This window comes from Triticum urartu, chromosome 4 (genome assembly GCF_003073215.2).
Source record: "Triticum urartu cultivar G1812 chromosome 4, Tu2.1, whole genome shotgun sequence".
Lineage (NCBI taxonomy): Eukaryota > Viridiplantae > Streptophyta > Magnoliopsida > Poales > Poaceae > Triticum > Triticum urartu.
In genome coordinates, this window is record NC_053025.1 from 31,744,284 (window position 1) to 31,758,570 (window position 14,287).

Here is a 14,287-nt window from a genome sequence, read left to right on the forward strand (position 1 = left end):
GAACGAGTAAAGAGACTTGCCGGTAACGAGATTGAACTAGGTATTGAGATACCGACGATCGAATCTCGGGCAAGTAACATACCGATGACAAAGGGAACAACGTATGTTGTTATGCGGTTTGACCGATAAAGATCTTCGTAGAATATGTGGGAACCAATATGAGCATCCAGGTTCCGCTATTGGTTATTGACCGGAGACATGTCTCGGTCATGTCTACATAGTTCTCGAACCCGTAGGGTCCGCACGCTAGTAGGAGTAGGAAAGGGGAGTCCTACTCCTACTAGGAGGAGGACTCCTCCTCCTGGCGCCCCATAGAGGGCCGGCCGGCCTCCCCCCTTGCTCCTTTATATACAGGGGTAGGGGGAACCTCTAGATACACAAGTTGATCAGTTGATCTCTCCTAGCCATGTGCGGTGCCCCCCTCCACCATATTCCACCTCGGTCATATCATAGCGGTGCTTAGGCGAAGCCCTGCGTCGGTAGCAACATCATCACCGTCACCACGCCGTCGTGCTGACGGAACTCTCCTGTGAAGCTCTGCTAGATCGGAGTTCGCGAGACATCATCGAGCTGAACGTGTGCTGAACTCGGAGGTGCCGTGCGTTCAGTAATTGGATCGGTCGGATCGTGAAGACGTACGACTACATCAACCGCGTTGTGCTAACGCTTCCGCTTTCAGTCTACAAGGGTACGTGGAAAACACTCTCCCCTCTCGTTGCTATACATCTCCATGATCTTGCGTGTGCGTAGGAAAATTTTGAAATTACTACGTTCCCCAACAGGGATCACATCATTAGGAGAATGATGTGATGGACAAGACCCAATCCTAAGCATAGCACAAGATCGTGTAGTTCGTCTGCTAAAGCTTTTCTAATGTCATGTATCTTTTCCTTAGACCATGAGATTGTGCAACTCCCGGATACTGTAGGAATACTTTGGGTGTGCCAAATGTCACAACGTAACTGGGTGACTATAAAGGTGCACTACGGGTATCTCCGAAAGCGTCTGTTGGGTTGGCACGAATGGAGACTGGGATTTGTCACTCCGTATGACGGAGAGGTATCTTTGGGCCCACTCGGTAAGACATCATCGTAATGAGCTCAATGTGACTAAGGGTTGGTCACGGGATGATGTGTTACGGAACGAGTAAAGTGACTTGCCGGTAATGAGATTGAACGAGGTATTGGGATACCGACGATCGAATCTCGGGCAAGTAACGTATCGATTGACAAAGGGAATTGTATACGGGATTGTTTGAATCCTCGACATCGTGGTTCATCCGATGAGATCATCGTGGAATATGTGGGAGCCAACATGGGTATCCAGATCCCGCTGTTGGTTATTGACCGGAGAGTTATCTCGGTCATGTCTGCATGGTTCCCGAACCCGTAGGGTCTACACACTTAAGGTTCGATGACGCTAGGGTTATTAGGAAGACTTGTATGTGATTACTGAATGTTGTTCGGAGTCCCGGATGAGATCCCGGACGTCACGAGGAGTTCCGGAATGGTCCGGAGGTGAAGATTTATATATAGGAAGTTGTCATACGGTCACCGGAAAGGTTCGGGGGCATATCAGTATTGTACCGGGGCCACCGGAGGGGTTCCGGGGGTCCACCGGGAGGGGCCACCTCTCTCGGAGGGCCTCATGGGCCGTAGAGGAAAGGGAACCAGCCCCAAGTGGGCTAGGCGCGCCCCCTTGGGCCCATGCACCTAGGGTTGGGGGGACCCTAGAGGGGGGCGCCCCCCTTGCTTGGGGGGGGGGGGGAAGCCACCCCCTTGGCCGCCGCCCCCCTCTAGATCTCATCTAGAGGGGGTCGGCCCCCTTCATCCTTCCCCTATAAATAGAGGGGCAAGGGGAGGGCTGCATAACACATCAAAGGCGCAGCCCCTCCCCTCCCCAACACCTCTCCTCCTCCGTTAAGAGCTTGGCGAAGCCCTGCCGGGGTACTGCCGCTCCACCACCACCACGCCGTCGTGCTGCTGTTGGAGCTCTCTTCCTCAACCTCTCCCTCCTCCTTGCTGGATCAAGGTGCGGGAGACGTCTCCGCTCCGTACATGTGTTGAACGCGGAGGTGCCGTCCCTTCGGCACTAGGATCATCGGTGATTTGGATCACGTCGAGTACGACTCCATCAACCCCGTTCTCTTGAACGCTTCTGCTCGCGATCTACAAGGGTATGTAGATGCACTCCTCTCCCTCTCGTTGCTAGATGACTCCATAGATTGATCTTGGTGATGCATAGAAAATTTTAAATTTCTGCTACGATCCCCGACAGTGGCATCATGAGCTAGGTCTATGCGTAGTTTCTATGCACGAGTAGAACACAAGTTGTTGTGGGCGTCGATTTTGTCAATTTACTTGCCGTTACTAGTCTTATCTTGATTCGGCGGCATCGTGGGATGAAGCGGCCCGGACCGACCTTACACGTACGCTTACGTGAGACTGGTTCCACCGACTGACATGCACTAGTTGCATAAGGTGGCTAGCGGGTGTCTGTCTCTCCCACTTTAGTCGGATCGGATTCGATGAAAAGGGTCCTTATGAAGGGTAAATAGGAATTGGCATATCACTTTGTGGTTTTGGCGTAGGTAAGAAACGTTCTTGCTAGAAACCTATAGCAGCCACGTAAAACTTGCAATAACAATTAGAGGACGTCTAAGTTGTTTTTGCAACATGTGCCGTGTGATGTGATATGGCCAAAAGGATGTGATGAATGATATATGTGATGTATGAGATTGATCATGTTCTTGTAATAGGAATCACGACTTGCATGTCAATGAGTATGACAAGCGGCAGGAGCCATAGGAGTTGTCTTAATTTATTTATGACCTGCGTGTCAACATAAACGTCATGTAATTACTTTACTTTATCGCTAATTGTTAGCCATAGTAGTAGAAGTAATAGTTGGCGAGACAACTTCATGAAGACACGATGATGGAGATCATGATGAAGGAGGTCATGGTGTCATGCCAGTGACGATGATGATCATGGCGCCCCGAAGATGGAGATCAAAAGGAGCAAAATGATATTGGCCATATCATGTCACTATTTGATTGCATGTGATGTTTATCATGTTTTACATCTTATTTGCTTAGAACGACGGTAGCATAAATAAGATGATCCCTCGCAATAATTTCAAGAAAGTGTTCCCCCTAACTGTGCACCGTTGCTAAGGTCCGTTGTTCCGAAGCACCACGTGATGATCAGGTGTGATAGGTTCTAACGTTCGCATACAACGGGTGTAAGCCAGATTTACACACACAATACACTTAGGTTGACTTGACGAGCCTAGCATGTACAGACATGGCCTCGGAACACGGAAGACCGAAAGATCGAATATGAGTCGTATAGAAGATACGATCAACATGAAAATGTTCACCGATGATGACTAGTCCGTCTCACGTGATGATCGGACACGACCTAGTTGACTCGGATCATGTATCACTCAGATGACTAGAGGGATGTCTATCTGAGTGGGAGTTCATTAAATAATTTGATTAGATGAACTTAATTATCATGAACATAGTCTAAAAATCTTTACAATATGTCTTGTAGATAAAATGGCCCACGCTAATGTTGCCCTCAACTTCAACGCGTTCCTAGAGAAAACCAAGCTGAAAGACAATGGCGGCAACTACACGGACTGGGTCCGTAACCTGAGGATTATCCTCATAGCTGCCAGGAAAGCATATGTCCTTGATGCACCGCTAGGTGAAGCACCCGTTTCCCCTCCAGAACAAGACGTTATGAACTCTTGGCAGACGCGTAGTGATGATTACTCCCTGGTTCAGTGCGGCATGCTTTACAGCTTAGAACCGAGGCTCCAAAAGCGTTTTGAGCAACACGGAGCATATGAGATGTTCCAAGAGCTGAAAATGGTTTTCCAAGCTCATGCCCGGGTCGAGGGATATGAAGTCTCCGACAAGTTCTACAGTTGTAAGATGGAGGAGAATAATTCTGTCAGCGAGCACATACTCAAAATGTTTGGGTTGCACAACCGCTTGTCTCAGCTGGGAGTTAATCTCCCGGATGATGCGGTCGTTGACAGAATCCTTCAGTCGCTCCCACCTAGCTACAAGAGCTTTGTGATGAACTTCAATATGCAGGGGATGGAAAAGACCATTCCCGAGGTATATTCAATGCTGAAATCAGCGGAGGTGGAAATCAAAAAGGAACATCAAGTGTTGATGGTGAATAAAACCACTAAGTTCAAGAAAGGCAAGGGTAAAAAGAACTTCAAGAAGGACGGCAAGGGAGTTGCCGCGCCCGGTAAGCAAGCTGCCGGGAAGAAGCCAAAGAATGGACCCAAGCCTGAGACTGAGTGCTTTTATTGCAAGGAAACGGTCATTGGAAGCGGAACTGCCCCAAGTACTTAGCGGATAAGAAGGCCGGCAATGCCAAAGGTATATGTGATATACATGTTATTGATGTGTACCTAACCAGCGCTCGTAGTAGCTCCTGGGTATTTGATACCGGTGCAGTTGCTCATATTTGTAACTCAAAACAGGAACTACGGAATAAATGGAGACTGGCGAAGGACGAGGTGACGATGCGCGTCGGGAATGGTTCCAAGGTCAATGTGATCGCCGTCGGCACGCTACCTCTACATTTACCTACGGGATTAGTTTTAAACCTCAATAATTGTTATTTAGTACCATCTTTGAGCATGAACATTGTATCTGGATCTCGTTTAATGCGAGATGGCTACTCATTTAAATCTGAGAATAATGGTTGTTCTATTTATATGAGAGACATGTTTTATGGTCATGCCCCGCTGGTCAATGGTTTATTCTTATTTAATCTCGAACGTGATGTTACACATATTCATAGTGTGAATGCCAAAAGGTGTAAGGTTGATAATGATAGTCCCACATACTTGTGGCACTGCCGCCTTGGTCACATTGGTGTCAAACGCATGAAGAAACTCCATGTAGATGGACTTTTGGAGTCTCTTGATTATGAATCATTTAACACATGCGAACCATGCCTCATGGGCAAAATGACCAAGACTCTGTTCTCCGGAACAATGGAGCGAGCAACCAACTTATTGGAAATCATACATACTGATGTGTGCGGTCCAATGAGTGTTGAGGCTCGCAGTGGCTATTGAGGGAGTCCTGGATTAGGGGGTGTCCAGATGGCCGGACTATACCTTCAGCCAGACTCCTGGACTATGAAGATACAAGATTGAAGACTTCGTCCCGTGTCCGGAAGGGACTTTCCTTGGCGTGGAAGGCAAGCTTGGCGATACGAATATGTAGATCTCCTACCATTGTAACCGACTTTGTGTAACCCTAATCCTCTCTGGTGTCTATATAAACCGGAGGGTTTTAGTCCGTAGGACAACATACAGAACAACAATCATACCATAGGCTAGCTTCTAGGGTTTAGCCTCTCCGATCTCGTGGTAGATCTACTCTTGTACTACCCATATCATCAATATTAATCAAGCAGGACGTAGGGTTTTACCTCCATCGAGAGGGCCCGAACCTGGGTAAAACTTCGTGTCCCTTGCCTCCTGTTACCATCCGGCCTAGATGCATAGTTCGGGACCCCCTACCCGAGATCCGCCGGTTTTGACACCGACATTGGTGCTTTCATTGAGAGTTCCTCTGTGTCGTCGCCGCTAGGCTTGATGGCTCCTACGATCATCAATAGCGATGCAGTCCAGGGTGAGACCTTCCTCCCCGGACAGATCTTCGTCTTCGGCGGCTTCGCACTGCGGGCCAATTCACTTGGCCATCTGGAGCAGATCGAAAGCTATGCCCCTGTCCGTCAGGTCAGATTTGGAAGTTTAAACTACACGGCTGACATCCGCGGGGACTTGATCCTCGACGGATTCGAGCCACTGCCGAGCGCGCTGCACTGCCACGACGAGCGTGATCTAGCTCCGCCGCCGAACAGTGTCCTGGAGGCCGCACCCGCATCGGCTTCGACCCTTAATTCGGAGCCAACTGTGCCAATCGAGGATGGGTGGTTGGACGCCACCTCGGGGGCTGCGATCCCAATGGTGATCGAGACAAACACTAGCCCCGCACTCCGCGAGACTCGTGACTCCAAGGAGCCGGACTCCGAACCCTCCGCACCCCTGCCGATCGAATCCGATGGGGCGCTGATCATGAAGTTTACTGCCGCGGACGTCTTTCAGCACTCGCCTTTCGGCGATATTCTGAAGACACTAAAGTCTCTCTCTTTATCAGGAGATCCCTGGCCGGACTACGGTCAGCAAGGTTGGAATACGGACGATGAAGAAATTCAAAGCCCACCCACCACCCACTTTGTAGCCACTGTCGACGATTTAACCGACATGCTCGACTTCGACTCCGAAGACATCGACGGTATGGACGCCGATGAAAGAGACAATGAAGAACCAGCGCCTATTGGGCCCGGGAAAGCCACCTCGTCATATGACGTATACATGGTGGATGCACCAAAAGATGACAACGAGGAGCGGAAGGACGCACCGTAGGCTTGTTCCCTCGAGAAGCAGTCAAAGCGGCGACGCAAGCGCCGCCCCAAATCCCGCCTCGATAGAAATAACAATCACACAGACCCAGCGCTGGAGCAGGGCGAACCGCTGCCGGACAACGGCAATCCGGATAATCAAGCCAAACAAACAAATTCTATCAAGGATAATAGTCCGAACGACATAATGCCGGACAGGCGCCCGGAGCAGCAGAATGCCCGTAAAAGGCTTATTGCCACCACGAGGTGTCTTAAAAAGCAGAAGCAAAGGTCAAGGCTGCGCAAGACACACTCCAAATCAGATGGAGTAAAATACTCAACACAGCAGCGAGGTACGGTGACAATCGCCCCTCTAAGAGCTACCCAAAGCGGAAGCTACTACCTGAATTCGATGAGGAGGCCTCAGACCCCCCACAACCAAATATCAAAGCAGCCACCTGGCCGGATAGACGACCCCTCTACCAACACAGAGCGGCATACAACGCCACTCAAAATACAACGCGCGACCCATGCGAGGGCTCGCACCCAAAGGACGGCGCAACAAGATCCATCTATGGACCACGCAAGCGCGCCCCAGCATACAACGCAACACAACAAACATCCGAACAACGCGGTACACCTAACTACAGGGGTGCCGCACACCCCCTATGTTTCACCGATGAGGTGCTGGACCATGAATTTCCAGAGGGATTCAAACCCGTAAACATAGAGGCATACGACAGAACAACAGACCCTGGGGTTTGGATTGAGGACTACATCCTTCATATCCATATGGCTCGAGGAGATGATCTCCACGCCATCAAGTACTTACCCCTCAAACTCAAAGGGCCAGCTCGTCACTGGCTTAAAGGCCTCCCCGAAAGCTCCATTGGAAGTTGGGAAGAGCTCGAAGACGCCTTTCGGGCAAATTTTCAAGGGACTTATGTCCGACCTCCAGATGCGGATGATTTGAGTCATATAACTCAACAGCCCGGAGAGTCAGCCCGAAAGCTTTGGAACAGGTTTCTTACTAAAAAGAACTAGATTGTCGACTGTCCGGACGCCGAAGCCTTGGCAACTTTTAAGCATAGCATCCGTGACGAATGGCTCGCCAGACACCTCGGCCAAAATAAGCCGAGAACGATGGCCGCATTAACAAACCTCATGACCCGCTTTTGCACGGGTGAGGATAGCTGGCTAGCCAGATGCAGCACCAGCGACCCCAGTACATCTGAAGTTAGAGATGGAAACGGGAAATCACGGTGCAACAACAATAACAAACACCGGAATAAAGAAGACAACACGAAGGGCACGGCAGTAAACGCTGGATTCACAAGCTCTTGGCCAGGTCAGCAAAAACCGCCCTCTAAAGGCACCATGGATGAATTGTCCAGCCTCAACAAAATTCTAGACCAAGTATGTCAGATCCATAGTACCCTTGGTAAATCGGCTAATCATACCCACAGAGAATGTTGGGTCTTCAAGCAGTCCGGCAAGCTCAACGCCGTACACAAGGGGGAGGATACACCAAGTGAAGACGAGGACGAGCCTCCCAAGCAAGACACTGGGGAACAAAAGAAATTTCCACCAGAAGTCAAAACAGTAAACGTGTTACACGTGATCAAGGGAAAAAACAACGCGGCACTCCCAGGAAAATATACCCAAGTGCCTGTCACCGTGAAGTCCTGCCACTGGTTGTCTCAACCGATCACTTTCGACCATCGCGATTACTCAGCAAGCATCCGACATGCAGGATGGGCTGCCCTGGTATTAGACCCAGTAATTGGCGGATATCACTTCACACGAGTCTTGATGGACGGTGGCAGCAGTCTAAACCTAATATATCAGGATACAATCCGCGGGATGGGGTTAGACCCAACAAAAATTCGCCATAACAATACTACCTTTAAAGGAGTAACGCCAGGCCCAGGGGCTCGTTGTACGGGCTCCCTCCTACTACAAGTTATATTCGGCTCCCCCGATAACTTCCGTCGCGAGCATTTAACCTTCCACATCGCTCCATTCCAAAGTGGCTATCAAGCACTGCTCGGACGCGAAGCTTTCGCTCGCTTTAATGCAATACCACACTACGCCTCCCTCACACTCAAGATGCCCGGTCCACGTGGCAACATTTCAGTGAAAGGAAATATCAAGTGATCTCTGCGCGCCGAAAAGAGTGCGGCTGCCTTGGCAGCCGCACACTAAAGGCGCCCGGACCAGCGAAAGCATCCAATAGGTCGTCAAGACCTTAGACACAACTAATCGAGTCCGGCGCCGCTATTTATACCGAATACATGGTCACACCCCTATTTGTCAATACAAGGGGCTCAACGCGTGCAGACGAGTGGCAATTTCTTCTCATCTTGAATTATACATGGTTTCTTTAAAAACTATCCTTTTTGCATGACAACTTTTTCACCTAAATTCCTCTCTTTTACAGACGATCATCGTGCTACACCCGTCCAGGATACGGCACAACGGAGACACAGGCGCAGATGTGCAGCAGGGACCCGCCCCAAGGATTCTTTTTAGATTAAGACCCTGCATAAACCTTTTTACTGTCTCTTGTTGATACATATCCATCGTTGAGAAGGATGCTGACGTCTTGGCATGTGGCCACACCAGAACAATGCACGTACCTGGACACAAGGGGCTTCTTACAAAGGCCATTATTTAGACCCAGTTTATACCACAAAGACCGAATACCTTAGGGAGTGTTCGGCGTCGCGAGTTTGGCCCTATATGCATCAGCTCCGAATCATTGTCTTTGGTCAAATGTTGGGTTTTCCCGGCTCCTGTGTTTTGGTGCCTTACGTTTTGCTTTACCGGCTAAGGTAGCACCAGGAGAACTACTGCGATTGTGCCCTGGTTCATCCGAACGAGCACCTCAGTAGAGAAAGCCGAAAACTGATTGTCATGATATAGCGTGAGACTAGTCAACCACTCGATGACCTGTTGGAATGTTAGAATTCCTCCGCCTTAACGAAGGGCCATTTTCCGGCCAGGCATATACGCACCCCAGGATCGGGAGAGCGCGGAGCCACCAGGGGCTATCTTGTAGCCCCACTGTCAAACTCCTATGGCTAAGTGAAAGTGTTAAAGCATTATAGTCCGGTTGCCTCGCTCGCTCCGCTATCACCTCCTTAATAGGACCAAGACATTGGGTTAAGTGTGAACGCGTGTTTTTTGCGAGCACCTCCGCATTATATGCGTGGGGGTCGAAGCCGACGGCTGCAATCTTTCAGGTTATACACATGTATACACAAACGGCCGCCCAGGAGGCATCATATTACTTTCAGGCAAAAGTATAAAAATAGCCTTATAAAAATTTATAAAAGCATTTCGCTTACAATGAGATTACATATCACTCAAACATAATATTTTTTGAGCACTGGGTCTCTATCAAACGAGCACCCTCAAGAACTTCTTCAAAGTAGTGCTCAGCAGCCATTTGACCTATGGCCGAATCCCGCGTTGCAACAGTGGTAGCATCCATTTCCTCCCAGTATGCTTTAACACGGGCAAAGGCCATCCGTGAGCCCTCTATGCACGCCGACCTCTTCACCGCATTAATGCGCGGCACCACGTCAAGGAGCTGCTGCACCAAGCTGAAATAGCTGTCCGGTTTTGGCCTTTTCGGCCATAGCTGATCCACAACAGACCTCATGGCGAGTTCGGACAACTTATTTAGTTCGGCCCATTCGGCTAATTGGTCAGTCAATGAAAGCGGACGCTCGGGAGAATGGAATTGTGTCCAAAACAGCTGGTCCACTTCACGGTCCGTCTGACCCTGGAAGTACTTGGCCGCATCGGCAGCACTCACCGCCAAATCCATATACACATCCTCCGAACTCCACAGCCGATCCAGAGAGGCATACCGTGGATCTCCGAACTTCCTCCGCAACATAAAGGATTTCCCAGCTACAATATCCCCGGCTTCCCGCAGCTCCTCCTTCTTCGCCCTCATAGCAGAGCGGATGTCTTTTCTCGTCGCAGCAGCCTTCTCAAGGTCCGATGCCTTCGCTAGGTTTTCCTTTTCAAGAACCCGGCAATGGTCCGCGGCGGCTTTTAATTCTATGGCCATCTTGGCCATCTTATCTCGGCTCTCGCCATGCGCGGCCTTCTCGGTTTTCAACTCTTCGGCCGCCTTCAAAGCAGCCGCATTACTAAACCTCGCTTGTTCCTTGGCTCGGGCAAGTTCTGCCCGCAAGGCTTCAACAGTGGCAGCTCCATCTGCAGTCACAACATATTAAAGATACTGGCATCATGTTGCTCTTACTATGTGGCAAAAGCACCCCCCGAGGTAGGACCCTCTGTGGGGGACTTCTTCTCCTGTTTGGAAGCTTCGGCTTCCGAATCCCCGGGCGCAGTCCTTTTCCTCCTCTGGTCGTCTTCCTTCATGGAGACGCTCGCTCCCTCGGTTAGAATGGGCAGCGTTGGGGGCCTGCGTCCACCCGTATTATCCTCCCCAGTATCTTCCTTCAAGGGCTCCGGGCAAGGTGCGACCTGGAGCATCTTTTCCAATACCGGATTCTCCAAACCCTCAGGGAGGGGGACCGAACACCGAATCAACTTCGCCTTTGTCAGCCAGTCCTGGTCAAAAAGCAAACTCTCAGAAATAACTTCGTAACAAGTGAGAGATAGTATGTTCGACCGGAAGATTCCTTACCTGTTCGGCGGCGCGGTTACTGCTCAGGCCCACGTCCTCGGTAATTTCCGGACACTCTACCTGAGGTTCGAAGAATGACTTGTACATCTCCTTGTGCGTCAGGCCGAGGAAATTTTGAATGACACGCGGCCCCTCGGGATTGAACTCCCACAAGCGAAGGGGCCGGCGTTTGCAAGGCTGGACTTGACGAACCAGCATAACTTGTATTACCGCAACCAAACTAAAATCTCCATTGAAGAGATCTCGAATGCGGCTTTGCAGTATAGGCACGTCCTTGGCTGGACCCCAGCTCAGACCTCTGCTGATCCATGACATCAGTTGTGGTGGAGGGCCTAAGCGGAAAACTAGGGCGGCCGCCCACTTGGCACTTCTAGGAGTCGTGATGTAGAACCACTCCTGTTGCCACAATTCAGACACCTCTGGAATGGAACCTTTGGGCCATGGAGCCCCCGTCATCTTGCATATTGAGGCACCTCCACATGCTGCATGTTGCCCCTTGATCATCTTCGACTTTACTTCAAAGGTCTTGAGCCACATGCCAAAGTGAGGGGTAACCCGGAGGAAGGCCTCACACACGACAATAAATGTCGTGATATGAAGAAAGGAGTCCGGAGCTAGATCATGGAAATCTAGCCCGTAATAAAACATCAAACCCCTGACAAAAGGATCCAGAGCAAGGCCTAGACCTCGGAGGAAGTGGGAGACGAACACGACGTTCTCGTTGGGTTTGGGGGAGGGGACGGCCTGCCCTCGGGCGGGCAGCCGATGCACAACCTCGGCGGTCAGATATCTGGCCTCCCTCAACTTTTTGATGTCTTCTTCCGTGACGGAGGAAGGCACCCATCGGCCTTGAAGGCTAGATCCGGACATGATTGAAGGTTCGGAGCACCTGACCTGAACCTTGGGTGTTTGAGCTTGAGGTGGGGGAAGGATTCGATTGAGCACGGGAGGGAAAAAAGTAAGAGCGTTGTCCCTTTATAAAGAGGGTGAATATCAAGCGTCCTCTCCGTGGCCGTTTGGACTTGCCTATAGTCTAGTGAAAGTGCTAGTGATCGACTAGAGGGGGGGTGAATAGGCGATTTTTATGAAAGTCTTCAAAACATGGAAGTTTCGAAGACAAACGATAGAAGTAAACCTATTACCACGCAGCAGAAGGTAGACTACACTAGGCAAACCTTAGTCAAGTAACCAAAGAAGTGAAAGCACGATGACTAATAGCAGCTAGGCAGTAAGGATCAGGTAGGAAGATATTGTGAAGCCAATCAGAACAAGCAGTCACTCAGTGAAGACAAAGGATAATGCAATCATGCAATGACTTCACAAGGACCAACAGTAAGTAAAGGGAAGGGAAGGATGAAACCAGTGACTCATTGAAGACAATGATTTGTTGGACCAGTTCCAGTTGCTGTGACAACTGTACGTCTGGTTAGGGCGGCTAGGTATTTAAACCTGAGGACACACAGTCCCGGACACCCAGTCCTAAACACGCAGCTCAGAACCCTTAGTCCTCACCGTATTCCCCTTGAGCTAAGGTCACGCAGACCTCGCCCAATCACTCTGGTAAGTCTTCAAGGTAGACTCCCAAACCCTCACAGACTTCGTTCAGGGGCGATCCACAATGACTCTTGGATGCTCAGAACGCGACTCCTAACCGGCTGGAGGATTCACAATCCTCAAGTGTAATAAGTCTTCAGATCACATAGACAGGACGACTTAAGTGATGCCTAACACTCTTTGGCTCTGGATGGTTAGGGCTTTATCCTCGTAAGGAATTCTCTCTCAAAGGCTTCGAGGTGGGTTGCTCTCAAACGAAAACAGCCATACTTTAACTCTGAGCAGCCAACCATTTATGGTTGTAGGGGGTGGGCTATTTATAGCCACTAGGCAACCCGACCTGATTTGTCCGAAATGACCCTGGGTCACTAAGGAACTGACACGTGTTCCAACGGTCAGATTTCAAACACACACGACACCTTTACTTGGGCTACAAGCAAAGCTGACTTGTCCAACTCTGGACAACATTCGCTCTCATAGTCTTCACTCGAAGACATAGGATTTTGGTTAAGCATCACTTCAGTCATTCTGACTGGTTCTCTCGGACCCCACTTAATAGTACGGTGGTTCCTATGACTCAACAAAGAAGAAAAAGAACTACGAAAGATCTAAGTCTTCGTGCTCCATAGTCTTCATGCGATGTCTTCTCTTGTCATAGTCTTAAATGTGAATGTCTTCACATACCACCTTTGACTTCAATGTCTTCATACATTTTTAGGGGTCATCTCTGGTAGGAAAACCGAATCAATGAGGGACTTCTACCTGTGTTATACTGCAATTCTCACAAACACATTAGTCCCTCAACTAGGTTTGTCGTCAATACTCCAAAACCAACTAGGGGTGGCACTAGATGCACTTATAATCTCCCCCTTTTTGGTGATTGATGACAAACTAGTTGAAGTTTTCAACGGGGAATATAATATGTGAAATTGTAAAGGATAAGGAATTGTCTTCATAAGTTGTAAGGGCTCCCCCTGAAGATGTGCATATAAGTAATTTGCTTTTGGAATGCAAATGCACATGGCAGGTTGTACTTGTGGAGATCCTCTTCAACTTATGATGACAATTTATCATGCATGAAAAGTATGTGAAGATAATGACATGCATAATGAAGAATGGACGTCTGCAAAATGATCTAAGTGCGGAATTTATCATCGCACATGCGGAATTTATCATTGCATCACAAAATAGCAAATAAGTAGCAGACGACCATCGAGTTTAAGTGTTACAACTGAAAGAACCAAATGTATCAAAACGAGAGTTGTAAACACTAGGCAAAACATAAAGTAACCGCCCATATGGACCCGCTTGAAGACTATCAAACTCATATGCTTCTCCCCCTTTTGTCAGTGAGGACCAAAAAGGTTTGAAGACATAGAGCATCTACTCGTTCCCATGAAGAGTAGGTGAAGCAGCAAGGTCGTCGATGGTGTTCGGCAGTGCAGAAGAACTTGGGGCAGTGTCGATGCATGCAGAAGTAGGGGGCGGTGAAGTAGCATCATCTTCGTCCTCGATCACTCTGGCATTCACAGTTGCCGCAGAGGAAGAGAACTCAGAGTCTTCAAGAGAGGGAGTTCGTCGCAACACAGTCCTTCGGGGAGGTGTGGAGTCAAACTTG